The sequence below is a fragment of the Panthera uncia genome (assembly GCF_023721935.1).
Source record: "Panthera uncia isolate 11264 chromosome A1 unlocalized genomic scaffold, Puncia_PCG_1.0 HiC_scaffold_16, whole genome shotgun sequence".
In the NCBI taxonomy this organism is placed as follows: Eukaryota; Metazoa; Chordata; class Mammalia; order Carnivora; family Felidae; genus Panthera; species Panthera uncia.
Genome location: NW_026057576.1, coordinates 71,641,684 through 71,669,427, shown reverse-complemented (window position 1 = coordinate 71,669,427; position 27,744 = coordinate 71,641,684).

The following is a 27,744-nucleotide window of genomic DNA, read 5'->3' as shown; positions in this document are numbered from 1 at the left end:
AAATCAGAAACTACCATCAGACCAGACGGAAGCATGTAGGTTCAGACACTGAATTCTGTAAAAATGATGCTAACACACTGAAATCTTTGCCTCCTCTGATCCTGGTCCATGATTGTGGGTGGTTTTGTGGACACGTACCTGAATCATTGAAAACTGCTTTTATGACGTATGTGTGGCATAGACTAATGAAGGTAGGACATTTTTTTAACCTGAAAATAGGAAGAGAGATTTGCTAAATATCTGAATAAAAACCTGTACATTTGTACATTTTTCTTAAGAAAAATCAGTAGTATAAGTCGATTCATTGTATCCACCTATTTATTTTGGGGGTTGCACAAACCATCAGAGCTTTTAAACTTGTGTGGCTATGGCACTTTTTCATGAATAATCACGTGAAAACAGAAGTAAATGAGTAAAAGTCACATGGATTTGAATATCCTCTTAAAATTTTCAGAAACAAACACTCATGCAGATGATTAATCCTGATCTTCTAGGGTTTTTTCGTTGTTTTTTTTTTTTTTTTTTAGTTGTTGAGAATTTATATTTACTTAAAACTCAGAAATCCTTTTTGTCCCATTCACTTTCTTGAAACGCATGCCTACTCAAGTACGTTACAAGTTATATCAGTGGAATCATGCTTTCATAAAGTTTAAATTGCATAAACATCTCAAAAAATTTTGCCGCAAAAAATAGACATATTTTTATGTGTTTTTAGCACTTTGAATCAAGAAAATTAAGGCATTTTAAGCATCAGTTTCTTCAACTTTAAAGTCAGCGTAGAGCTATCCATGTTCTAGGCTCATTGAATAAATTACGTGGGATAAACTCTATAAAATATATGACATTTCTGAAATGCTTAGTAAATAAAATCTATGACTAAGCATTATTATTTTTTTAATGACATGACAGATATCGATGGCTTCTTACTCTTGTGTTTTTTTACAGGTGACATGGGATGTCCATATATTTCTGGGTAGATAATAAATTTAATTAATTGTTACAAAACTTTGGAGCAAACCATCAGCATCAAAGCAAGATGCGATGACCTCTGTTAAGTTATACGCTCTTATCAATATTTGACTCTCTTTTCTGCACCGAGGCTTTTCAGGAGAAAATAATTTCATCCCTGAGACTTAAGATATAACACGTCTGAGAAACTATTTGAAGAGGTAGCTCTGTGTCCACACGTTTGACTGACACCCAAAAGTCTTACCAGTAAACTTGGTGCGGCCAACGTCATGACTCTCCACCTTTGATGAAGTGCCTTGAGGTCGGAGGCAATAATGGGAGAAACACTTTTAGAATCACGGCTATTAAAAATAAATGCTGCTGTTGCAAAGATATTAGTAATTTTGAATATGCCGGAATCACAAGGAGCGGCTTTCTGATTATACAAAAATCTATTACAAGTAACGAGTGTGTATCTTGAAATCATATAAAATCTGCTATTGGGTCATCTGGGTTTTGCAAATTAAAGGAATACCTACTTTTCTCTCTTATAAAAATGGTGTATTTGTTCCCACTCTTTAAAATTCCTAGAATAGCTTTCCTCCCCCTATCAGGTGCCCTTTAGGTATATAGCATTTTTGTATCGAATAAAAAGGCAACGGTCATGGACTGAGAGAGAAATGGCTTAGATCCCCAAATTAATAAAACCTTACAGAGTACTTTTAGCTGTACTTTTACTGCAGACTAGCAAACATTTTAACAAGTGGAGATAAAACTCAGGTCCATGCCTACCACATGTTAGCAGCACCTCATCGAAATGTGGAGAAAGGGGGTTATTGAGAGTTCAAATGCGGGCCAGCCCCCACCCCCGCCAGATTAAAAGCAAGGGTAAAAGAGAAGGTCTTTCATATTTTGAAAACGAAAATAAATTCAGTGCATGTGAAATACGAACTAAAAATATTACGTGTGTAACAATTATTTGATAGATTGAGTATAACATTTCAGGGAATATGAAAGCTGTAATAAATTCCATCAAATTGGTTCAAATATAATTATGTCAATTATACTTCACAGAAGCCTGTGCTCCAGCTTCATGGTCAGTGGTTTTATTGTTTGTAATATGCCAGTCTATGCTTTTCTCTATTCTGCACATGGAAATTCTCTGCAGAATCCTGTAATGTATAAAGCAAATTCGTGCTCAAGATATTTTCCTTAAACTATGATCTAATGGGCCTAAATCACCTTAAAACAGGGCTGATTAATAAGTAATATGTGCTGATTTTGCATTATGTATTTTGCGGTCTTAGAAAATATTTAGTATTCAGCATGAAATTATGTTCTTGTTTTATTCCATGATTTGAGCCACCAGGCACAGGTGCCGTTAGGTAACCAAAATATAAGTAACTGATGCAGACGCTTGAAGGAAAAGTAGTTGTTTGTGAAACAAACAAAAGCATCAGTTTTACCTTTGGTCTTTAAAAAAAAGCATATTAATAAGTGTGGTAAATGAAAGGGTTTACTGCTCCTACTCATATTTCGGCTGATGTGACGCCCTTATGTTTGAGATCTCAAGCAGCAAATCTACTAAAATCCATATTGCAAGCAAAAATGACTAAAGGCATAATGTACTCAAGTTATGAAATGAGAATATGAAGATATATTTGTAAGCCACCAGGAACATCATTCTCCAAAGTAGAAATGCCTTGTTTCTGTTCTTGGTCTCTTATATTAAGTGGATTTCATAGGGAAAGAGCTATGAAAGGTTGGAAGAGAATTAATTAGTCATAATGATATTTCAGGAACAGGATTTTAAACTTGGCATAGTCAATGACGCTCAATTTACACACATATATTACACGCCCAACGTGACACCGAGTAAACAGAAAATATATATACATATATATACTCTCATGTCCATGATTTTCAATTGCATAACCTTGAACGATTTACCTTGAAATATTTTAAGATTCACTGAATATTAATAGAGTCTTAAATGTAATAGTACTTATGCATGCACTAATCCAAATAGCCATACATTGCGTGCATTCTACAAAGATTAGTTTATTTTCACTTTCCACAAGGGAAAAAGAAACGATAGGTTTTGTTTTTGTTTTTGTTTTTGTTTTTGTTTTTCCTATGACTTCCTAACAAGCAGGGAAAATGAGAGCTCCATGTAAATAAAAATCTCAATATTTCACCTGGCCCACATTGTTCTTCAACAGAAATGGCCCATCGCGTGCTAAGCACACGAAAGTTCATTTTGCACTACCAGCCATTTTCGGGGAATGAGATTATGGTTTTCTATGTCCTTTGCTGTCTTAGGCTGTTGCTAGACCTACTGTCGGAGGATTTATTTCAGTGGAAGGGTGTGCACATCAGGACAAAGTTTGAGCAGTGATAGGAGAACCCCTCACCCAGCGCACTGCCTAGCTTGGATTTCTTCCCCACGGCCTGCGTGTCCTGACCTGTAGTCCGCACAGCCAGAGATGGTGGCAGATGCTGCTGGAGAGAGTTGTTTGATGAACTTGGAGAGCTTCTTCAATCGGCTTCACTGTTCTTTTCTCTGCTATCTTTTCTCTTTGGTCATCTTGAAGGCAAACAAAAGAACAAACAACTCGGCGCGAGTTTAGGCTCATCCCTCCGCCCACCCCGCTCTTACCCTACTTGGGGGTTTATACCACTTCTCCGTTAGGTGACATTGGCATTGGAAACAAAAGAAGGCAAAAGCACATTCAGTTCATTTTAAAAACATACGCTGCGGTGCCAACGTGCGCTATGTTTGCGTGTTTTTAGAGACAGAGGTAAATTTATTCGGGAAAATGGCAGCAAAGAAGATGATTTTCGCCACTAGCACGAGACCTTATTTGCAGTTGCCTAACTGCATTTCTTGGAATTAAGTGTATCTCTGAAGCCAGCCACCTACAAAAAATCTGGGTAAAACTACACATGTTTCTAGCAAGGCTTCCATATCAGATCGTGATTTAAAACTCTACACACAGACCCGTAACATCCCATCATTTATAAGACCCCAGACTCGGGAAACGGAAGGCTCCGGGAAGCATGCTGGAAGTTTGGAGAGACCCTCACCTTGTGCACCTTGACCTCCTGAACCAAAGCTGACGGCCAGTCAGTTGTAAGCCTTCAGTTGTGCTCCGGTCCAAAAGCTGACATGTGAGCATTAGTTGTGGTGACAGGCTGCTCTAACTTGGCTGTCATCTGGCCCATTTTCTACACAAACCATCAACATAATTCACTCTAAAGGGCTCTCTGAGAGGGCCTAATGCTTTTTCTTTCTTCCCTTGTACAGTGCAGAATTTAGGACAGCTTATTTTAATTTGATGAGCTGCACTATGATCTAATAAGGGACAGCTGTGGCAGCTAAGTCCCCAGGCTATTTATTGTCAATTAGAATGAATCCTAAATAAACTCCCTTCATTCTAAACTTGACCCATTCTTGAACAGTAGACAAAAATGGCACTTAGCAAAGGAGACGTGGGGAAGCGGAAGAAAGGGCCGATGGAATGTAAAACCTATGAAAGAGAGGACTCTTCAAATACAATTAGAAGGATGCGCGGTGATAATGACATTTTGATGTCAAATAATTGCTATTGAGATTTTGGTATTGGGGAAGATATCCATGGGGGGAACGCAAGAGAATATCAAGCTGTCAAATAAAATGTATTGTGTTGTTAGAGTCAAGCTAAAAATAAATCTATTTTATATGAAGGAGAAAAGTCTGGATTCAAATATAGACGATAAAGTGGCGTAGAGCAGGGGATTACAAATCCTTTCTGCCCGTTGTCCATAATAGATAAACATTTTCCAGACAGACCTAAGACCCCAGGACACAAATCCATATATAGATCTGTTAAAATAAATTCTCCTGCAATAATAGTGATTTTCCCCGGTGTGATGAACTCTTTGTTTGTAGTCTCTTCCATCCCCCTCATAAAAAGAAAATGCTGATCACAACTCACCAAAGTGATTTTACCACCCCTTCAACAGTCAGAACCCACAATTTGAAACACAGTACTCCAGAACCAAGGAAGAATATGCAAAAAGGAAATTTCCAAAGAATAAGCGTTTTGAAATACTGATCATCAGAGGGGACTTAACAGCCCATTGAAGAAGTAAAAGTATATTCTGGCAACACTGTGTGCTGCTTCCTTGAGTGTGAAGGGCATGGTGGAAAGCAGAGAGAGGAAGGAAACATCATAGCGTGGGACAGTGGTCCATAAGCATAGCTGTGTATTATTTTCTAAGCACTTCTCACTTAAGCATATAAAATATGAAATGATAATTTCTTAGTGTCCTGGGCACCCTTCATATGAATAAATGCTAGAAGAGACAAGGGATGCCATATAAAATCAAGAGACTAAGTGCCGGAGTCCAGCCCCAGCAGGTCCAGGGATTCCCGGAGGATGAACGGCGTCGGTGAAAGTAACAAATGGATACAGACAACAGCGGCGTGTTAGACCGGCCACTTTCTTGTGGCAAACGTGGCATTATATTTGTCAGCAATTTCCTTGTAGCGAGCGTCATCTATGTTTCTTAGCATTACCTAATTTTAAAAACGTTCCTTTGTGTAATCACCCATTAAGGAATATCGTGATTATTTCTTTGTAACGTTCCCTCCTGCTCTCTGCTTATTGATTCATTTCTTCATATTACTTTCCTTATGTATCCACATTTATTTATAGTCTATAAAGCGTTTGCTTTGCTATTTTCATGAAAGATCGTCTAGCTCTCAACACCTCAAGTGGAATGTTTACAGGGACATGACTTCTTAATCGTTCCTTTGAACCGTTTGCGGTACAAGGAACAAAAGTATTCGCTTTGGTCTGGGGTGCCGGGAGGGAGCCAAGAGGGCCCTGGGAACCCATGCCTTACGCGCTCCCAGAGAGACAATGTATATCTAGGAACTAACGAACCATTCTGTACCTTAACCCACCAGGTCTAGTTATGCTCTGGAATGCCTCTGGGGGCCAAGTGGGCCTAGGGGTTGGAGTAGCTTGTATCCATGGATACATTCCTTTGTTGCTGGAGTGGGGATTCCGAACCCATTTGTCCCCCTCCTTAGCTGGGAAACATATGGGGCTATCCTTCCTTTAGGTAGAGGACGGGCGGGCAGGGGTGGCACCGGCTGGATATAAGGTTTCTTTTTTGTCCTGGGGGTCATCCCCAGAAAATATCCCCGAGTTTGCCCCCATGGGTTTCTTTTGAATCATCAATGCCAATTGGACCATGGGGATGGCCATGATGAGTAAGAGGAGGGATACCAGTAGCTTCCCATTTGGAGGGTCGCTGTGCGTTGCCCTTCCACCAACCACCCGGGCTGTGCCATCAGGAAGCTGGATGGATGGGTTCCCGGCAACTAAGGAGCCTACGATGTGAGTAGATGTAAGCCAAATGATTCTCCCATTTTGGTGAAATATAAGACACTTATTTTATTTTTTAATGTTCATTTATTTATTTCGAAAGAGAGCAAGCAGGGGAGGGGCAGAGAGAGAGAAAAAGAGAGAGAGAGAGACAGAGACAGAGAAAGAGAATGCCAACCAGGTTCTGTGATGTCAGTGCAGAACCTGACTCCGGGTTCACTCTCATGAACCATGAGATCATGACCCGAGCCGAAATCAAGAGTCAGACACTTAACTGCCTGAGCCACCCCGGTGCCCCTAAAACATAAGACTTTTAAAGGGACTTTTAAAGTTTGCTGGAATTACATGGAGATTGCACAACAGTTTTGAAAGTTATTGTAAGGGCAGAATTGACAAGTAGAATTGTTTAAAGGGATCAGCTCTCCCTGGTGGAGGACCAAATCTGTCATAGGGCTGTCATTTTGTAATACTTGCTGTGGATACCTTTGTCTTTCAGACAGACCCAGGACCGAGCTGAAGTCAGCTGTCTCTCCCAAGGGGCTTCTGCCTACTGGTAAAAGATACCATTGAAGTCCACCTTTCTGCAGGTCCTGCACAAAAATTCATTGTCCTCAGCCCAGTGGGGTCAAGAGCCTAGAATTTATTTGTAGTTTCCTCAGCCCAAAGGATTTACAGAGCCTTTATTAATGGGCTAGGTCTTAAACTCTGAACACTGTCTTTATTCACCTGCATGTAAGCTCTATATCAGTCCTTTTGGCTTCTTTTATATTAGAAAATAATAAGTGTCAAGAAATAAGAAACGGGTCATATCTAAGCCGTGAAGTCTAAATATGATTTGGAAAATAATTAATCCTCATTTTCCACAGATTTTTCCAAATTACAGATGCCAACAAGAAGATATTTTCAGTGCCTCAGTCATCTGCCAAAATGGAAGTGCCTTTGGGGAAGACAACAGATTTTATGATGCTTCTCCTTGCAGTGAAAATGGAACTCATAGTTCATAGGCAAAACCAAAGGTGCGACATCCCAACTTATATAGTAATATGCCTTTTACATGTGTTGGGGAGGAGACGTTTCACTCGACTTTCCAATGTTCATTTGGTTGGTGTAAGAATGAAATTGACATGAGACAGATAAACCGAGAAAACCGAATTCACTCAGGTATGGATGAGAGCTCTGTAAAGTAGTAGTGCCAGGCAGTCAAGCAATCGAGGTTTAAATGCCACCCAGAGCTAAGGAGAAGGGGGTAGGGGTCTGGGACTTCAGAGGGAAGGGAGAAAATTGATAGGAAGATGAAAAAGGGTGAATGTTTGGTCAACAAGTGTTTTCTGGGCCAGGCAGAAAGAACAGGGCACGGAGAGGAATTTTAACAAATAGACCCTGCTAGGTTCTGTCTTTCCTATTTACCACACCCTGTTCATATCATACTGCACTTATCTGTTGTAATACCTCCCTTTCCGGGGGGCAGATCCTCTAGCCATGCTTGTTCTGTTTGGTGATTTATACTTTTCTCCTCATAGCTCACTGCCTATCTTGGGACCTCCATCTTGACGATAAGGACTGGAGAACTTCCCAGTTCCCCAAATGTGAACCAAAGTAAACTGTGGAGATTAAAAAGCACCTCACGTAGCTATTATTTATTTTTCTACCTTGGCATCAGAAATGGAAATAAAACATCATTGTAATGTTTGAATTTATGAAAGAGGGCAATGGGCCAATCTAGATATTGCATTATTAGTGATGAATAATAAGTGAAAGAAAACCTAAAACTTTGCTGTTCGTTCTTATTTAGGAGTATTCAGAAAAAGAGACTAAACCACACAGGTGCGGACACACAGACACATAGACACATGTTTAAGGAGCCACGACCTGTTTTCAAGCTGTGAATTACGCTCAGTCATTGTTTTGTTTTGTTTTGTTTTGTTTTGTTTTCCTGTTTAAAAAAATATATATGAACGGTGAAAATAACCATTATTTTTGGTGTCAGGAAAAGGCCTTTAATATTAAAACCCTAGACTCACCCCGACTCAATACTACGTAAAGAATTATGGCAATGGTTAAGAACTACACTGTATCTTCTTAATGGAATCTTATGTGGCCATTAAATACAATGAACGAATAAAAATATCCAATCACTATGATGTACACCTGAAATTAATAGGATATTGCACGTCAGTTATGCTTTAAAGACACTTATGATATAGAGTTAAGTGGAAGCTAAAACTGAAAATGTTATGGTGTCAGCATTGTAAAACAATGCATATAAGAATAAAAACACATCAACCCATTTAAAGTGAACCCTTTGTGTGGTAACATAATGGACAATTCAACTTGTTCAAAATATTAAAAGTATTTTATTTCCAAGTGTACTGCAATAGATGATAGATAGATGATAGATAGATAGATAGATAGATAGAGCTATTCACGTGTTAAGACGATTTCCTGATCAAAATGATACATATTTAAATTTTAAAGTCCCCAATACCTTTGTATGCAAGGCATGTAAACAATTTTATTTTCCCACAAAATATAAGGCTGACACAAATGAATCTAAAATATTATTCAATTCAAATATTCAATTCAAATTCAATTCAAAATAATATTCAATTCAAATATTGTCAATATAATTAGACAAGTGTTAGTTAAAACTACACTGTGATACCACCTGAGGGGCAGAATTTTGAGGCTGATGATTCCAAGTGTGGATGGAGGTGATGGGGAGATACAGAAACTCATACATTTCTAGTCCAACTATAAATTGCTAAAGCCGTTTGAAAGAGAAATTTCACAATATTTGGGCCAGTTGAAGATTCAACGACTCCACTGTTAGGAATATATTCTAGAACAGCAATCTCACGTATGCAGAATAAGAAGTATATAAGTGTTTTCCTTGCAGTATGCCACGCAATGATAAAAAACAACTTGGAAATGCCACATTGTATCTCATTAGGGGAGTGAATGAATAATGTATCATAAATTCAAACAAAGAAAAGCAATTAAAATGAGTGAATTTGATCTTCATATCTAAATGAATAAATCTTGAAAACAATAGTGATTGCAAAAGCAACTTGCAAAGATATTGATATCATGATAGCCTTTACATAAAACTTTAGAAAATACTACATATTTTTATAGATACTCACAACCAATACAGTCAGAGGTAAAATAAACTTAAGGATAGATGCTTTACCTGGGAAAAGAAAGAGAGAAGTGGAAGAGAATAAACCTGCGGGAACATCAACTGCATTAAAAAGGCTGAGATAATTCCCTCCCTAATTCAGTCTTTATTTCACCTGAGCTAAAACTATGTGGGCATCTGCTGTACTATTCTGCTTCTCTATATGTTCGAGATAGTTTGCCATAAAAATAAACTCATTCTATAAAGCTTTAGAAGTTTATAGCTACAATTAATGCAATGTTAACTTTAAAATATCAGTTTACCTTTCTTTACTGTTGATGGTGAGAGTTTTATCCCACATCTCACAAGAGCATTATGGAGGGTAAGTCGCATATAAGAAGCATCTGTTTACAGTAAGTGCGGGGAAAATGAGAAGTCATTGCCACGCATACTGTAAATGCAACCGCATTTCTCCTGTTTCCTTTCACCTCCTGTATGAGAAGCGACATAACGGGAGCAGGTGCACCCAGTTACAGGTCTCGCAGCCCTGCCACACTAGCCTGAGGCTCCCCTTGGTCCTCCGTGCTGTGCCTTTTAGAAAGGGCTTCCTTGATGGAGACCCTCCTCACGGGCCCTGTGACCTTTCAGCTGGATGGAAAGTCAATCGGTCAACTCCCCAGAACAACCCCCCCCCCTAGGGTGGTGATGATAAAAGAAACAAAAAATCATTTGCCAATGACGCACTAGTTTCCTAAATTACTTCAGGTCTTAAAACAAAGTAACACTTGGGGCGCCTGGGTGGCTCAGTCCATTAGGCATCCAATTTCAGCTCAGGTCATGATCTCAAGGTTGCAAGTTCAAGCCCCACATCAGGCTCTATGCTGGCAGCTCAGAGTCTGGAGCCGGCTTTGGATTCTGCATCTCCCTCCCTCTTTGCCTCTCCCCTGCTCGCACTCTGTCTCTGTCTCTCAAGAGTGAGTAAACATTAAAAAAATAATAAAAAATAAAACAAATAACACTCTAAACCATCCAACAAATGCATGGTTCTGAGTGCTGGAATAATTAAAACTCCATTTTGACCTAAAACTTTTATTTTATTTTATTTTATTTTATTTTATTTTATTTTATTTTTTATTTTTAATATTTATTCATGTTTGAGAGAGAGAGTGAGAGAGACAGAGTAAAACAAATAACACTCTAAACCATCCAGCAAATGCATGGTTCTGAGTGCTGGAAATATAATATATATATTTAATAAATCTGTATAATAAATCTATATAATATATATAATAAATATTATATATATATATATTTACATTATCCAGGTATAGGCATCTCCCACTTTTCAAAAATTTGCATTGTGCCACATTGCTTTTATGAAAGACCTATATTTGTACCTGTTTTCGCTAACTGAAAAAAAAAATCCAAAGAGAAATTTCACTTTTACCATACAAGGGGAAAAGTAAAAATAGCGTTCAGTGTTTGTTTTGCAGCGGGACCTCACAGAGGCAGCACACATTCCAAGCAATGAGAGCCGCACAGCCAAGTTCCTTCCCTGGGAACCACGCTCAGTGTCCCCACCTGCAGCACCAGAGCTCTGAAACCTACCTGTGAGCATCTGGGCTCTATCTCGACTTATTCTGTGCATCCATTACTGTGATGTGTCCTAAGGTCTTAAAAAAGCCTAAGAGAGGTTATTGTTTCCATCTGGGAATGCTCAAAGTTTTTTTTGGTAAATTAATGGTGACGGATTCTTCACTTTATGCCATTTTGGCTTATAAAAGTCTCATAGGAACACTCCCTTGTCTGATAGTGGGAGAAACCTACGTATGTGATGTCAGCCATGTTTAGGTTCTAACCAGGCCCAACAGATAATATAAATCATATCCGTTCTAAAACCTAAAATTTAAGCCCATGTATTAGTTTTGGTAGCAACTGAATTTACAAACAGTCATACTTAAGAATGTGTTGTTAATCTGAATTCTTATCGTTTCTATACCAATCTACACTACTAGTTTTGCTTTCTCAGTCAGATCACCACGATTTTTTCTGTTTGTTGTTTCCAAGGCCACCATTATTTGTCCTGATGTATGTGAACAGACTTTATAAACACTCTAGGGAAAGAGGGTTACAGAAGGAGAATTCTGAAAAGAGACTTCTCTCTAAAAGATTAACTTTGAGGGGCGCCTGGGTGGCGCAGTTGGTTAAGCATCCGACTTCAGCCAGGTCACGATCTCGCGGTCTGTGAGTTCGAGCCCCGCATCAGGCTCTGGGCTGATGGCTCGGAGCCTGGAGCCTGTTTCCGATTCTGTGTCTCCCTCTCTCTCTGCCCCTCCCCCGTTCATGCTCTGTCTCTCTCTGTCCCAAAAAAAAAAAAAAAAACTTTAAAAAAAAAAATTAAAAAAAAAAAAAAAGATTAACTTTGAAACCAAGGATCTCAGCTCCCATTGGTATCTTTTTTGCAATGGCATATTCTAAACAGTTTATATTTTGACATACTGAACGCATTATATACCAAAATAATTTGCTAGAAGTTGCTCATTTAGCGTGGCTTTCTAAGCTCATATTCAAATAGTGGCAGATACTGTAAGTTCCGTTACACAGTATCTGTTCTCAAGTGCATTCTTCTAGAACGTTCATTACTTAGAAACTAGAAACTAGACAGCATTTCTAACCACCTTCTAGGCATGGCTGGCCACACGATTAAATTCTGTCCCAGAATTTGTAAATGGAAATTTTCTAGAAGAACGTCCCTCTGCAGATCAATAGTCCAGGAGAAGGAAGGACATTAGGCCCTCCCATGCCCCCTCTGTTACATAACTCAGGGATGACCCCTGAAGATTTGGGCAGGAAACCTGAGGATAACAGCAGAAACATGGCAAGAGTCTGGCTCCACGTTGACACTCTTAACTAGCTGCACCTTCCTTAGTCTACCCACTTCATGGCCTCTGAGTAGAAGAGAAAAATTGTCCCCTGCATTTAACCCTACTTCTGGTCAAGGTTTCTATTGCTGGTAGCAGAAGGCAATCCTAACTGATATGCAAAAATCATCCCATCCAAATTGTCAATGAGAATTAGTATTCCCTACGTATATTTTTTGGACATTTTTCTATATAATAGAGATAAGCTATAATTATTCAGGTTACATCTGTTCCTGTCTTTACTTAACGCATCCGAGGCACGTACTTTTTCAGGAGACAAAACACTAGTGTGAGCAAATAAAGATCCCGTGATTCAAACAGATGGTCTGGTCAGGAGCATGGGGCACGTAATAAAATCATCTTGACACAATCCTTCATGATGGCCATTCATTCCAAGTGTTTTGACCATATCATTAACACAAATATCAAGTTGATAATAGAAAGATACACAGTGCTCTTTTAGAAGTTGTTCTTCAAAGAGTTTGGCCCTATGTCTACTCCTTCGTTGCAGCCATACCCAATCTTAGACAAATTTGGCCACAATTTTGTTTTCCCCCATTCAATGCCCCACAAGATCTCAGTATAGTGAAAAGCAACCTATACTAGATTAAGAAAACCAGAGTTAAAGGAGCTTATGATTCATTTCTTATAGACATGAATTTTCTCTTGTTTTTCCTGTGCTATAGATATCTCTCACTTCATGGAATGATTGCTGTTCCACTTTAAAAGCATATTGATAAAGTTTCACACAACAGTCACCTCAGCTGTGTTGAGAATGGCAAGCTGTGTTCTGCAGTGTAATTGTGACATTGTTGTATCTCAAACCCACTAACCACCTCGGGTACACACACTGCTCTTACTGTGCTTTGATTTGTGATGTTAACGGATGCCCCAGGTTACACCGCAGCACTGAGTCAGAATCTGACCATGTTCTCTGGGCCCTCCTCTGTTCCAGGGTGGCTCACAAAGAAAGGAAGATAGACCAGTCTCTGCAAACACAGCGTCATTTCTTATCAACTCACTAAGAAGTGTCACCTGTCTTGTTATTTTCAGTGAAAAGCCAGATGTAAGTGAAAAAAAAAAAAAGTAATTACCAACTACCATCAAATTCCTTTTCTATTTTTTATTTTTTTTTTTGTGGAATGGGAAACTAGGATAGTACCAGGAGGTAAATACTAAAACCCTAGCACTTTTGTTTCATTTAGAAAAATTCATATTGCTAGGAGAATGAATTGTAGAAACATCACTATGACATAGATCCCTGAGATCTCTATGGCTCAAAAATGCCCAAGCTGAACCATCTACATTACAAAGTCATGAACTTGCAAAATAACATACTTAATTTTCCAACAAGAAAAACAAAGTTTATCCATTTGTTGAATACATTTTTCTTCCCTCTTAATGGAAATCCCCATAGCTTTCTATCAAGATTAACTCTAATAACCTACAATTAAACTTTGATCTTTAGTTAAGTAAAATTTGATGTGATACATCATATACAAATCTATTTATCTAAAATCAATATTTGAAAGCATTTTACTTTATTACAAACTATGGAAAGCTTTACATATGATGCTTAAGTGCTTGTGAAGACTGATCTTAATAACACCAAGAGGAGCTATTTTGCAAGTGAACAAAATAATAAGTTTAATAAAAAATAATTCATGACAGATTTAATATAGAGTATAACCTATTTATATTTCAAAATATTATATTTATATCTTCTTGGAATTTATACCATAACTCACAGACTCAAAGAAAACTTTTTCTTGACAGTTAATATTGCTATCATATTGTGTCATAATTTAAAATGTGTGATATATCTTTATTTACCCATCTCATCTGCCATGAAATTAAAGTCCTGGATTTCTCCATTCTGATTTGACTCTCAATGCTGAGAACCCCAATCAGCAATCTAAGTGCTATTCACAAATACGTAATCTGGACCTCAGCCACCTTGTGTTGGACCACTTCGCAGGCCACCTGCTCTTTCCTTAAATTTTGTACAAAATGTTTGCGCTGGAGACCCTCTAGACTCCCACTGAGCCTCACAAGCTAATTTAGATTTCTTGAAGTTGGATTTCTGTATGAAGATTATTGTAAGTTTCCCAGGGTGGGACTGCGGGCTGGATGTCGTTATTTAGAATGCTATTATTTTTTTTTTCTTATTGATTGTAACACTGCAATAACTGAAACCCCTTGAGTTCATGCTAAATATAACCTTATCTAAATTGAATCAAAACTCAGGTTTGCTGTTACAAAATGACACGGATACACTCAAGTGAAAAATCAGCACACCGGTACAAATGACAGAGATGAGACAGGTTGTTTTCTGATGGAATGAGAAAAGGAGGATAAGAGACAAGAAAAATGGATACCCTCAAGAGAAAATAGGATGAGCTTGATACATCACGCTGCTTCTTGCCAGGTCAAATTTATAGTCTGATCAACAGTATTTCCCAAATTAGCAAAGATTAACGAGATGGACAGGATACACCGCAGGGAAACCAACAACCCAGACATGGGTATGGGTCCTCATTGTAGACTTCCAGACTTTGACGTTGATACCAGCTGTGTGACTTTGGGGGGATGGTTTAGTCTCTCCTTGTCTATTTTTAGTGATGCCCATCACTACACTGATGAACGTGCTTCAATTTCTTACTGGGAAATTATAAATGAACTGTAATTCACCGAGAATCCACAAAATACCTGTACAATTGTCGTGGGTAATAACATTGGAGGTTCACATTTTTTTTTTTTATTCCAGAAAATAGTCTTAGAAGACCTGGTGCTCTGATAGGCCGTGAATAAAAGCAAACTCAGATTACCGAGAAAAGGACAACTAAACGGCAAGATCTGATCCTCAGACACTGCCATGTTTATCAATGTGCGAGATTTTCCAGGAGTAGAACCAGCACAGCCTTGCTTTGTGTTTGGGACACTATAAGGTAGAGAGCCTTCTATCTGTGAAGGACTGGACTTTTCCTGCAGCCAAAGAAACCAGCGCTCCTCACCGCGTAGTTTCCTGCTCCCTCACTTTGCTGGGTGCAGAAGCAGGGGGCTCAGGTAAGAGATGCAGGGGAAGGCATCCCAAGTCTTTACCTCCTTCCACTTTCCTCCTTTCCTCTTCTCCCTCCATTTCTCAGGGAAACTGACTATTTCTTCCCTCTTTTAATAACTTGAGCACACCGCAACCTTCTCCATCTTTTCCATTAAGCCCTAAGGGGACGTTACCAAATAAATCTCTCTCTCGATTCTTTTTAACTCGCAGCAAATAAAAGTATGAGTGGGAAAGAAATAAAGAGCCAGGAAAAGCAAGCTCTTTGTCCCACACCACAAACATCAAGGGGTACATTTTATGATGTGCTTCAATAAAGAAACACTTTGGGGGCACCTGGGTGGCTCAGTCAGTAAAGCATTTGACCCCTGATTTCAGCTCAGTTTCATGATCCCAGGGTCGTGGGACTGGGCTCTGCGCTATGTGGAGCCTGCTTAGGATTCTCTCTCTTCTTCTCTCTCTCTCTCCTTCTGTCCCTCTCCCTGATCTCACTCTCTCTCCCTAAAATAAAAAAAAAATTAAAAAATAATAAAATTAAAAAAAATAAACACTTAGAAATGTCTGCCAAATATACACTGACAATTATATTTGCTTTTGAAAAACAATCATGTTTAAATAAAAATGGTATCCTTTATCATTCATTTTATTTATAATTCGATATTTCTTTTTTGAAAAATTACGTAAAGAATGGGTCATATCAAAGTCTCGGATATTCCACTGAAATGATGGCAATCACATTTGTATCCACCAACTTTTACTTTATATGGCTTCTGTTTTTCTTTTTCTTTTTTTTTTTTAATTTTTTTTTTAACGTTTTATTTATTTTTGAGACAGAGAGAGACAGAGCATGAACGGGGGAGGGGCAGAGAGAGAGGGAGACACAGAATCGGAAGCAGGCTCCAGGCTCTGAGCCATCAGCCCAGAGCCCGACGTGGGGCTCGAACTCACGGACCGAACTCATGGACCCGCGAGATCGTGACCTGAGCCGAAGTCGGACGTTTAACGACTGGGCCACCCAGGCGCCCCTGGCTTCTGTTTTTCAAAATAAATTGAAAGCGCTAAAAGAGGAGAGGCGGACAAAGACCTCATATTTTCTAGCTCTCAGAGTAAAAGCGGAAGACCTACCGGACTCTTCATAGTCTTTTCTGGTGGCTCTCCCCTTCCCCCTTTTTAAAATTTATTTCCGTTTTAAGATTGAGAGAGAGAGAACAAGCTGGGGAGGGGCAGAGAGAGAGGGAGAGAAATCCCCAGCAGGCTCCATGGTGTCAGTGCAGAACCCGACAGGGGATTTGAACTCATGAACCATGAGATCATGCCCTGAGCTGAAACCAAGAGTTGGATGGTTAGCTGACTGAGGCACCCAAGTGCCCCACTCTCCCTTTCCCCCTTAACTCAGTAACTTCATCTGCTAGTTCTGCCTCGGTGTTCCCAACTCCAGAACACGGACCACACACCTTTTACTTCCCCATACCAGCCATAGCCCCAGCTTAACGCAAGGGCCCTGTGTTGTGCTCAACCTGTCACCTGACCAACTTCTTCACCTTCTTCAAGTCCTAGCCAAGTGCTTCCTTTTCTAATGAAGTCTACCGTGACCACCCTGTTGTAAATTTGAATATCCTTCCACACTCTTTATGACGTCTAACCTCCTACGGCTTTCGTTGTTCCCCATAGAACTGGCATGTGTTTGTACATCAGACCTGCTGTATCTCTTAGAGCAAGATGCCTCGGACTCACAACTGTCCTTTCTTGAAAAAAAAAAAAAAGTTATGGCTGTTCTCACAACCATAACAACAATAGACTTAATGGTTGAAGTATGAAGTGCTTTTTGGCAGAAGTCAAAAATGAAAACTGCTTAATGACGCCAGTGTTGGACCGGGAACCGTGTGGGTAAATCACTAGATTTTCATTGAATGAAATCACCCCAAAGCGTGGAATCCTAGGCAATAATCGTATCTTTCTCTGTCACTTAGCCTTTTGCCTGCAGTGCATTTAGGGATAATTATAGTACAATTATTCACCTGCATCAAATTTGAAGCGGCTGCCTAATGTTTACCACAAGACTTTACAAAAGATATTTAACTCATGATTGATGGGATAGTAATTAGCAAACTCCTCAATCTTGTTCAAAATATTTTTTTCATGTTTATTTACTTTTGAGAGAGATAGAGAGAGACAGAGTGTGAGCAGGGAGGGACAGAGAGAGAGGGAGACACAGAATCTGAAGCAGTCTCCAGGCTCTGAGCTGTCAGCACAGAGCCCGATGCGGGGCTCAAACCCATGAACCATGAGATCATGACCTGGGCCAAAGTTGGACGCTTAACCTACTGGACCATCCAGGCACCCCTGTCTTGTTCAAAATAAATAAATACCGAAATAAACAAACATCAAAAAAATACAGCTAGTTGAGGCTAACTACAGGCAAATGGTAAAGTCTTGGAAAAAACAATGCACTTTGAGTAACAAAGGTAATTCTAAAAACTGTGGCTTCCAATATCCTTAAGACCAATCATAATTTGTGTTGTCATTTTGCATCTCAATGTCCATGAAATGATTAAACTGAAAAGATTAAAAAATGGACCAACTATTTATCTGATAAAATATTATAGAACTCCCTAATCAAATTTGGGTAGCACTACATACAAAGGTCTCCTAAAATGTGTATTTAATATATATGTGCCAACTCGAAGAAGTCATCTCTCACAGAGCAGAAATAGATCGGGACGGGAAAACTTTCATACAATTGTTATCTAGTAATCTGTCTTAGTAAATTATTGTCCCCATTTATTATCTAGTAAGATGATGTCTTACTAGACATGTTTGTTTTATGTACACCCTGTCATTCTTACATATATGCATTTGTTGTGCCTGGAAATGAACTTTGGCTTACATTTAATCGTGAAAGACAAGCATCAAACATGTGATAAATGTCTAATTACTGAAACCTTTCTTAGGTATCTATTATATACAATGTAATGTTTAATAATAATACCGTTGAGTATTGGTGCATGTGTTTGAATTTTTAACAAAGAAAACACGTACAAATGTTGCTGTTTTGAAAGCTCCAATGATGATTTTATATCCCTGGTTACTGCTGAGCCAACCTCTTTTATCAGAGTCTCATAAATCTCACTGAATAATATTTAGTTACATCAATATATTGTTGATTTTTATTTAGTCTTTTGGGTTGAGAATAAAGAATAACAAAATGATATTGATTTGATTCAAGCTAGGTAAATCTTCCATGACCTTGTTGCTTAACCAAGTGTAATGTTCATGACCTTCTAGATTAATCTATTGTAGAACAAATCCACATTTGTTCTTAAGAGTTGAAGTATGAATGGATAATAAAATTAACTTTACTTTCTGGTGGATAGATGATATACCCTGTTTGTAGCTCCTATTTATGAACTTTCATTTATTTACTGCACGTCTACCCCTGTACAAATTTATTCAAAATAAATTTTAAGTAATTTCAGTTTCTAAGGAGTAAATTGATATAGACCTAAAACAGGCAATCATTAGTAGACACAGAACAGAACTAAGGCAGTAAGTAGTAAATATAGAGGTAAGGAAGCAAATGTAAAATATATTGGAAAATTCACCAAAAAATACAGTAACCGATGTTTGAAGGCAGAAAAAAATCAGAAGAGAGGCTAGGTGAGATAACAGAAAATTACATATTGGGTGAATGGGCTGGTGATGGTTAAATAAATAAATGTACCTTTTGCTCTTTTCTTCTGGTATCTTCTTTCTTTCCTTCCTTTCTACTCAACTTCTATTTTGCTCCAGGGAAGAGACCTGACAGCCAACGGCCCAGAATTACAGAAACGTAAGGTTTATTATTTCAAGAGAAAAGAAAAATACAACTTTACCAGTATTAACAAGGCCAACTAATGGGATTTGATGGCTGACGTTTGCCAGAAGTATTCATAGTGTAGCTCTATTGCTGTGGTCAAGGCAGTGAGTTGACTTTGAGACGGTGCTATATCATTGCCTTTGATTCTAAAAATTTGTGTTTCCCAAATAATATTGTTTAATAATTTCAGACTACGCATGAGATTTCTCAAATGTTTGGAAAGTCAAATGTCAAATTGTTCAGAAATAAACCCATCCATCTTTAGTCAGTTGATTTTTTTATGTTTATTTATTTTTCAGAGAGAGACTGAGAGACAGAGCATGAGTGGGCGAGGGACAGAGAGAGGGAGACACAGAATCCAAAGCAGGCTCCAGGCTCCGAGCTGTCAGCGCAGAGCCTGACACGGGGCTTGAACCCACGAGCTGTGAGATCATGACCTGAGCCACCTAGTCAGTTGATTTTGACAAGGATGCCAAATCTATTCAATGGGGAAGGAATAATCTCTTCAACAATTGGTCCTCGAGCAACTGGATATCCACACACAGATGAGTGGAGTTGTACCCCTTATGAACACCTAATGCAGAAATTAAGTGAAAATGGATCAAAGATCTAAATGTATAAACACATACAAAATCTTAAAAGAAACTAAAGCAGTCAGTCTCTGTGACGTTGAATTTGGAAGCCGATTCTTAGAAATGACACCAGAGGTGCAGGAAATAAAATCCAAAAACAGACAAATCAAACTTCATAAAAATTAAAACTATTGTGCAACAAGGGACACCATCAAGAAAGTGAAAAGACAACCTACAGAATGGAACAAAATATTTTCAAATCATGTATCTGATAAGAGTCGAGTATGCAGTAAATATAAAAGATCTCTTACCGGGCGCCTGGGTGGCTCTGTCGGTTAAGCGGCCGACTTCGGCTCAGGTCACGATCTCGCGGTCCGTGAGTTCCAGCCCCGCGTCAGGCTCTGTGCTGACCGCTCAGAGCCTGGAGCCTGTTTCAGATTCTGTGTCTCCCTCTCTCTCTACCCCTCCCCTGTTCATGCTCTGTCTCTCTCTGTCTCAAAAATAAATAAACTTTAAAAAAAAATTAAAAAAAAAATAAAAGATCTCTTACAACTCAATAAGAAGAATATAAATGATCCAATTCAAAAATAGGCAAAAAGGGGCACCTGGGTGGTTCAGTCAGTTGATTTTGGCTCAGGTCACGATCTCACAGTTCATGAGTTTGAGCCCCACATTAGGCTGTGTGCTGACAGCACTGAACGTGCTTGGGATTCTCTCTCTCTCTTTCTCTCTGCCCCGCTCGTCCTCAAAATAAATAAATAAACTTTAAAAAAATAAGCAAAGGAATTGAATAGACATTCCTCCCCATTTGTATATAAAGAAGATATGTAAATGGTCAATAAATATATGAAAAGATGCTTAATGAAATTAATCATCAGGGAAATGCAAATCAAAGCTGCTCTGAATAGCAGTCGAACGTACTAAGTTGACCGCAACTTAAGAGAAAATCCTACAGCAGAAAAGAACAAGTATCGGTGAAGATGTGAAGAAACACGATCACTCATTCCTTGTTGGTGGGAATGTAAAGTGTGTAGAAAGCAGCCTGGTTGTTTCCTTGATGAGTTAAACATAGAATTGCCACATGACCCAGCGATTCCACCCCTAAGCACATACACCCAAAACAGGTAATGGAAACAAACTGAATTGAATTGAAGCCAGATATTCAAACAAATTCTATACAATAGCCACACTATTTCCAATAGCCAAAAGGTAAAAAAAAAAAAAAGACCCCGATATCTGTAAGTAGATGAATGGATAAACAAAGTGTGATATGACCACACAGTGGAACATCATTCATCCAAAGTGAGAATGAATTGTGACACCTGTTACAACGTTGATAATCCAGCAAGACATTCTTCCCAGTGAAAGAGACCAGACACAAAAGGCCACATACTGTAAGACCCTATTTATATAAAGTATCCAAAGCAGGCAAATCCATAGGGACAGAGAGCTGCCTAGTTGTTGCCAGGGGCTGAGGGAAGAGAGACGTAGATGTAGTGACTGCTTAACGGGTGGGGAGTTTCCTTTTAGGGTGATGAAAATGCCTTGGAATTAGGTAAATAGAAACGATGATTATATAACATTCTGAATGTGTTGAATACCACTGAATTTATACTTTAAAGTGGTTAATTTTATGTTATATGTTTTAAGGTGTTATATGTTATAAGGTTTAAGGTAAAACCTTAAAATTTGATAATAAATGCCCGACCAGTGCAAGTACAGTTTGTGTTAGTTTTCTGTGCTGGTTCTAAACCTTTATAGACGATGTAGTCAAAGGACACATAAGTAAAAGGTAATGTTCCTCAATGTGAAAAAAACATGTCTTGTTAAAAAAAAGTGTCTTTTTGAAAGTTATAATGCATGTCTTTATTCAGGTACATAAATTATAAATTAAATTTTTGCTATTTTACAGTAAGTTGTAATAAAATACAAGATAAAAACAAGTTTTTTTTTAATTTTTAAAAAAATATTTATTTATTTTTGAGAGAGAGAGAGAGACAGCGTGTAAGTAGGGGAGGGACAGAGAGAGTGGGAGACCCAGAATCCGAAGCAGGCTCCAGGCTCTGAGCTGTCAGCACAGAGCCCAACGCGGGGCTCAAACTCGTGAACTGCGAGATCATGACCTGAGCCAAAACTGGACACTCAGCCACCCAGGGGCCTCTAAAAGACAACTTTTAAGAAGTTATTTGATCAACTGCATTTCATTAATGCTGGTGTAATATTTTATGTTATTCTTTATTTTGACTTTTCAATGGTTCAGCACAATCTCAATTCATTTTGATTATTTGTGAAGGATGGTTGAGGTGGAGTGAAATATTTTCTTATGAGTTGTATGTTTAAGTGCAACTGTAAATTTAAAACTTACAATGCTCCAAAATATAATGCTACTATTTGTAGTTGGTTTGTAACTAATTTTTTGTGATTCATTTTGATAATTTATTAGGATTGGCTCAGTAATGACTTTGTATTAAGAGCCCTGGTTTCAACACACTAAAAGTGTGCTTTAAAGCACTGAAATCCACAGACAAGGACTGGCTGACAGCTTTCTTATGCCTCCATGCCCTCCACGTAGGTCCTAATTGTCCCCAACTATGGGCTCAGGTCTAGCTAAATGTTGACCTTGGTCTGGTTCACAAGTCAAAGTCATTCTAGAGAACGATTCCAGCATTTGCCTGAATTCTTTCAACCTGTCATTTCAACATTTTCTATGAATCCATTAGACACTTTTTTTTTATTTTTTAACTGGGCAATTTAAGACAATCATGGGCAAGGCATGGGAAATGTTCACAACGATTCACGGTTTGATGAGAACCAAAGGCAGGTTAAGTAACATTAATAAAATGTAATACACTTTTAAATACCTGAGGAAGAAAAGAAAACATAGCACTCCCATCCGAAGAGAGAGAGATGGTAAATGTATAGCTAAGGAAAAATTCAGAGAGGAAATATGCCATGAAATGCTTCTCAAGAGATGTGTACGGGCAGCAGGTACAAGACTTCAGACACCAATCTGGCATACCTGCTTGGGACTCTAAGACACCCCTCCCTTCCGTTCATCACTGATCTCTTGGGCTCTAGTGCCCTGGGCATCTGGTCCTAATGTAGACTTCCTGAATCTTCACTGGCTTTCTGTCGGACATCTTCCACTTAACCAGACTGCCAGAATCTATCAGCGCTACATAGCCCAGCAAGATTCCAGGCGAGACCTCTCTCGGCGTCTTGTCCTACAGACAAGTGGGAAGTCATGTAAGAGAAGGAGTATTTTTGCTTCTTCAAATGAGCACAATTGAAACATTCCGTAGTTTATGACTTTGTTCCTGACTACACCATCAAGCAGGTATGAAAGTCCTAATTCCAAGACAAAGGTTTTTCCATAACCTCCACTGCAATGTTCTCAAAACAAGATTTTTCTCAGTGCTCATCACGCTAAGTGCACTCTTAATCCCTTTTATCTGTCTCCCCCCACCTCCCTTCTGGCAACCACCAGTTTGTTCTCTATAGTTAAGAGTCTTTTTTGTCTTTCGCCCCTTTGTGTGTTCATTTATTTTATTTCTTAAATTCTACATATGAACGAAATCATGTGGTACCTCTCTATTTCCTTCTGACTTATTTCACTTAACATTATACTCTCTAGGTCGATCCATGTTGCAAATGACAAGATTAAATTCCTATTTACAGCTGAGTAATATTCCATGGTGTATATATATCTATATCTACATATCTATCTATCTATCTATCTATCTCTTCCTTATCCTTTCAATTCATCTGGGCACTTGGATTGTTTCCATGCCTTGCCTATTGTAAATAATGCTGCAATAAACATAGGAGTGCATATATCTTTTTGAATTAGTGTTTTTATTTTTCTTAGAGTAAATACGCAGTAGTGGAATTGCTGGATCGTATGGTAATGCTATTATTAACATTTGAGGAATGTCTATACTGTTTTCCATGACGGTTGCACTAATTTGCATTCCCACCAACAGCGCAGGGGGCGGGGGGTGGGGGTGGTGTTCCTTTTTTTCCATATCCTCACTAACATTTGTTATTTATGCTGTTTTTGAGGTTAGTCATTCTGACAGGTGTATAGTGATATCTCATTTCAATTTTAATTTGCATTTCCCTGTATTAGGGATATTGAGTATCCTTTCATGTGTTTGTTGGCCATCTGAATGCCTTCTGAGTAGGGGTTATTCTTTGTGGTTGTGTATATCCCATAATACCTATAACTGTTCCTTGGATCCATTTATTTTTTGTTCATTGAGCAAATGTGCAAATATATATATGTTTTGCATAATATATAAGTGTGTGAAATAAAAAATATATGTATTTAATTTCATATAATATATAATTTTGCAAAATATATGTGTAATTTATATACAAAATATATGCGTGTATGTGTTTATAGGCTATTTTCTTTAATACATTTTTAAATTTTTTTTTGAGGGAGACAGAGTGTGAAAGCAGGAGGGGCAGAGAGAGAAGGAGACACAGAATCCAAAGCAGGCTCCAGGCTCTGAGCTGTCGGCACAGAGCCCAAGAGAGCCTGACGTAGGACTCGAACTCACAGCTGAAGTTGGACGTTTAACCAACTGAGTCATCCAGGCGTCCCTATTTTCCTAACAGTGAATTGAATTGAATTAGATTGTAACCTCTAGTACAGAAGGACATAGCTTTTGCTGGTTTAGCAAATTAATGGAGAAGAATATCAAAATATAGAGCATTTTCCCCTTTAAATACAAAAATTATATACTATTAGAATTGTGGGCTCAAATGGGAGAATCAAGGGCTTTATAATAATCTTGGCATTCCACATAACCATAGAAATCACAAAACTCTGTACTTTTACATAGTCCAACGTTTCTTGTTCAAATGTTATTTTAATTCTCAAATCAATCCCACGTGCTAATACATGGGCATAAGGAGGTCATATGGCTCAGTCCTTGAGGAGTTATGGTCATGTCCCCATTGCTCGAAATTCTAGACTGAAAACTGAAGTGTCCCAGAAGGCTTTAAGAAAAAAAAGGATCTGATGCAGCTGTGTTTTTGATTAAAAAAAAAAAAAGATCCTGTCATCAGAAGTTTATGTTTAAGATATTTTAGAGAGCTTGCACATCCTCAGGCTTCAAGTCTCTGACGAAAACAAAAGCCAAAGGCTGAAACAGCAGCTGCCTCTAGGTGGGAGGGCTTAGGGCTCTTGCCTTCCTAATTTGGGCTGAAGATATGTCGCATGAAACACTTTTTTCCATGACTGACTGCACAGGAGAAAGCGTTCATGGATGGACACTTTGCAAGAAGGTTTTGGCTCTCCAGAATAAAGTATAGGGGGACCCATCTCAAAGGTAACCCCACCAGGAAAAGTAAATTGTGAAATAACTGTCAACTTCGTAATATTGTTGGCAAAAGCATAAAGCTACAGAATAGCAAAGGTGAAGAGTGAAAATTAGTTGAGCCATTCGGGGAAAATCCTCTGTTCAGCAAACGTGAGATGGAAGTCCTGTTCTCTAAATGCAGAGATGCTACTCCATTTCTATCCACCTCTGGTGAAATAGAGCAATTGAATGGTGTTTCCCATAATGCTAATGGGCTAGTGCTGATTAATGATCACTTTCTCATCTGGTGCCTGAGACCTCTAGCGCCTAGTTCTGAGATACCTGACAGTGAATTTTGGATTCCAAAATGGAGTTTTGCACTGGGAGACCCTCTAATATGGAGCATAGAGTTCATTGGCTCAAAGAAGAGTTTACTGGGAAGGGAAAGTTCTCCAGTGTTTATCTCACTATAAAGAGGACCTCATGCTTAGGATTCTGATTGTTTTCCATGGTGAATTTCCACCCACTTCTTCCTTCCAAATACTCAGAAATTTATGAGTGCGTAACTGCTTACCCACCCACCCCAGGCCACAGGAAATAACAGATAATAATATCCAAGGAACAGAAATGATAATGACAGTAGAAAAGCACTCAATCTTTGTCCTTTGAATCTCTGAACAGGTGACAAGTGTATTGATATTACTCATTTCTTCATAATACATTAGGATTTGGTCACATATATGCTCTGATATCTTCTTTCGGCCCCCCAGTGGCCTTGCTCTGCTCTTATCTCTACCATTAAACAAGATGGACACTGGCAGTGCTTTGGAAATTACTGATGCTACTCCTGTTGATGTCGCCTATTCAATCCCACTTGTTACATCATGTTTTCAACACACAACCACTGTGGTGGTTAGAGAAATGTCCGTTCTAATAAAAGTCTCGGGGCGCCTGGGCGGCTCAGTTGGTTAAGCATCCAACCCTTAGCTGTGGCTCAGGCCACAATCTCCTGGTTTCGTGAGTAGGAGCCCCATGTTGGGCTCTGCTCTGGCAACGTAGAGCCTGCTTGGGATTCTCTGTCTCCTCTTTCTCTGACCCCCTCGCACTCATGTTGTCTCTGTCTCTCTCAAAATTAATAAACTTTCAAAACTAAAGGTTGAAAAAATATGAATAAATGTCTTAATTTTGTTAAACAAATAAAAGGATACATGTGATCTGCCTGTTTTTGTGTGTGCAGTTTGCTTTCCTTTTCGGTGGCACCTCCAAAACGGTGTCCCCTTTTATTATGCCCACCTGCACTTGCTCTCTAACTTCTGGTCCTGGGTAGATTATGATGCTCTGGGTACCTGCAATGCACCCAGTAATATTTGCACTATTGGGAGACCCAACGATCAGCAAGCCTATGTTACGATGTATTTTAGAGCCTGCTGGCTGTTCCCCAAAACTCATCCTTGCCTTCCTCTTAAATACCCGTGTGCCCAGGGAAGCTGTGTTTTCAGCCTCCTTGCTTTTAGAAGTCTCTATGTTCTTACCAGTGGAAAGTGAATAGTGAAAACTGGATTAATCTTGGAAGCTACATGTTGAGGAGGGCAGAGATGCTGCTAGCCTGGCTTCCTGGGATACTTCCAAGAGTAGAGCTCCACCCATCCTAGATTTTGTTTTTAATGTTTATTTTTGAGAGAGACAGAGACAGAATGTGAGTGGGTTAGGGGCAGAGAGAGAGAGGGAGACACTGAATCCGAAGCAGGCTCCAGGCTCCGAGCTGTCAGCACAGAGCCCGACGTGGGGCTCGAACTCATGAGCTGTGAGTTCCACGACCTGAGCCGAAGTCGACGCTCAACTGCCTGAGCTACCCAGGCGCCCCTCCACCCATACTGGATTTTTACCCTACAAAGAAATTACCTTTAATTTTATTTGAACTACTGCATTTTGAGCTCAGCCTTATCCTAATTAACATACTATCATCTACACCATTTTTATACTGAAGTATAATTAACATACAGTGTTACATTCGCTTCAGGTGTACAAGATAATAATTCAAGAATTCTGTCCCTTACACAGTGCTCATCATGATAAGGGTATTCTTATTCCCCCACCCACCTCTGCTCCGCCAACCACTAGTTTGTTCTATGTATTCAAGAGTCTGTTATTTTATTTGTCTTTTTTCTTTGTTCATTTTTTTTCCTTAAATTCCACATATAGCTGAAATCAGATGGTATTCGCCTTTCTCTGTCTGGCTTATTTTAGTTATTATTATATCTCTAGATCCATCCATGTGGTTGCAAATGGCAAGATTTCATTCTCTTTTGTGGCTGAGTAATATTCCTGTGTGTGTGTGTGTGTGTGTGTGTGTGTGTGTGTGCACCACATTTACTTTATTTATTCATTGATGAATGGACACCTGGGTTGTTTCCATTTCTTGGCTATTGTAACTAATGCTCCAATGAACACAGTGGTGCATATATTTTTTTGTGTTTGTATTTTCAGTGTTCTTTAGATAGATACCTAGTAGTAGAATTACTGGGTCATATGGTAATTGTATTTTTAATTTTTTGAGGAGACTCCATACTGTCTTCTACAGTGG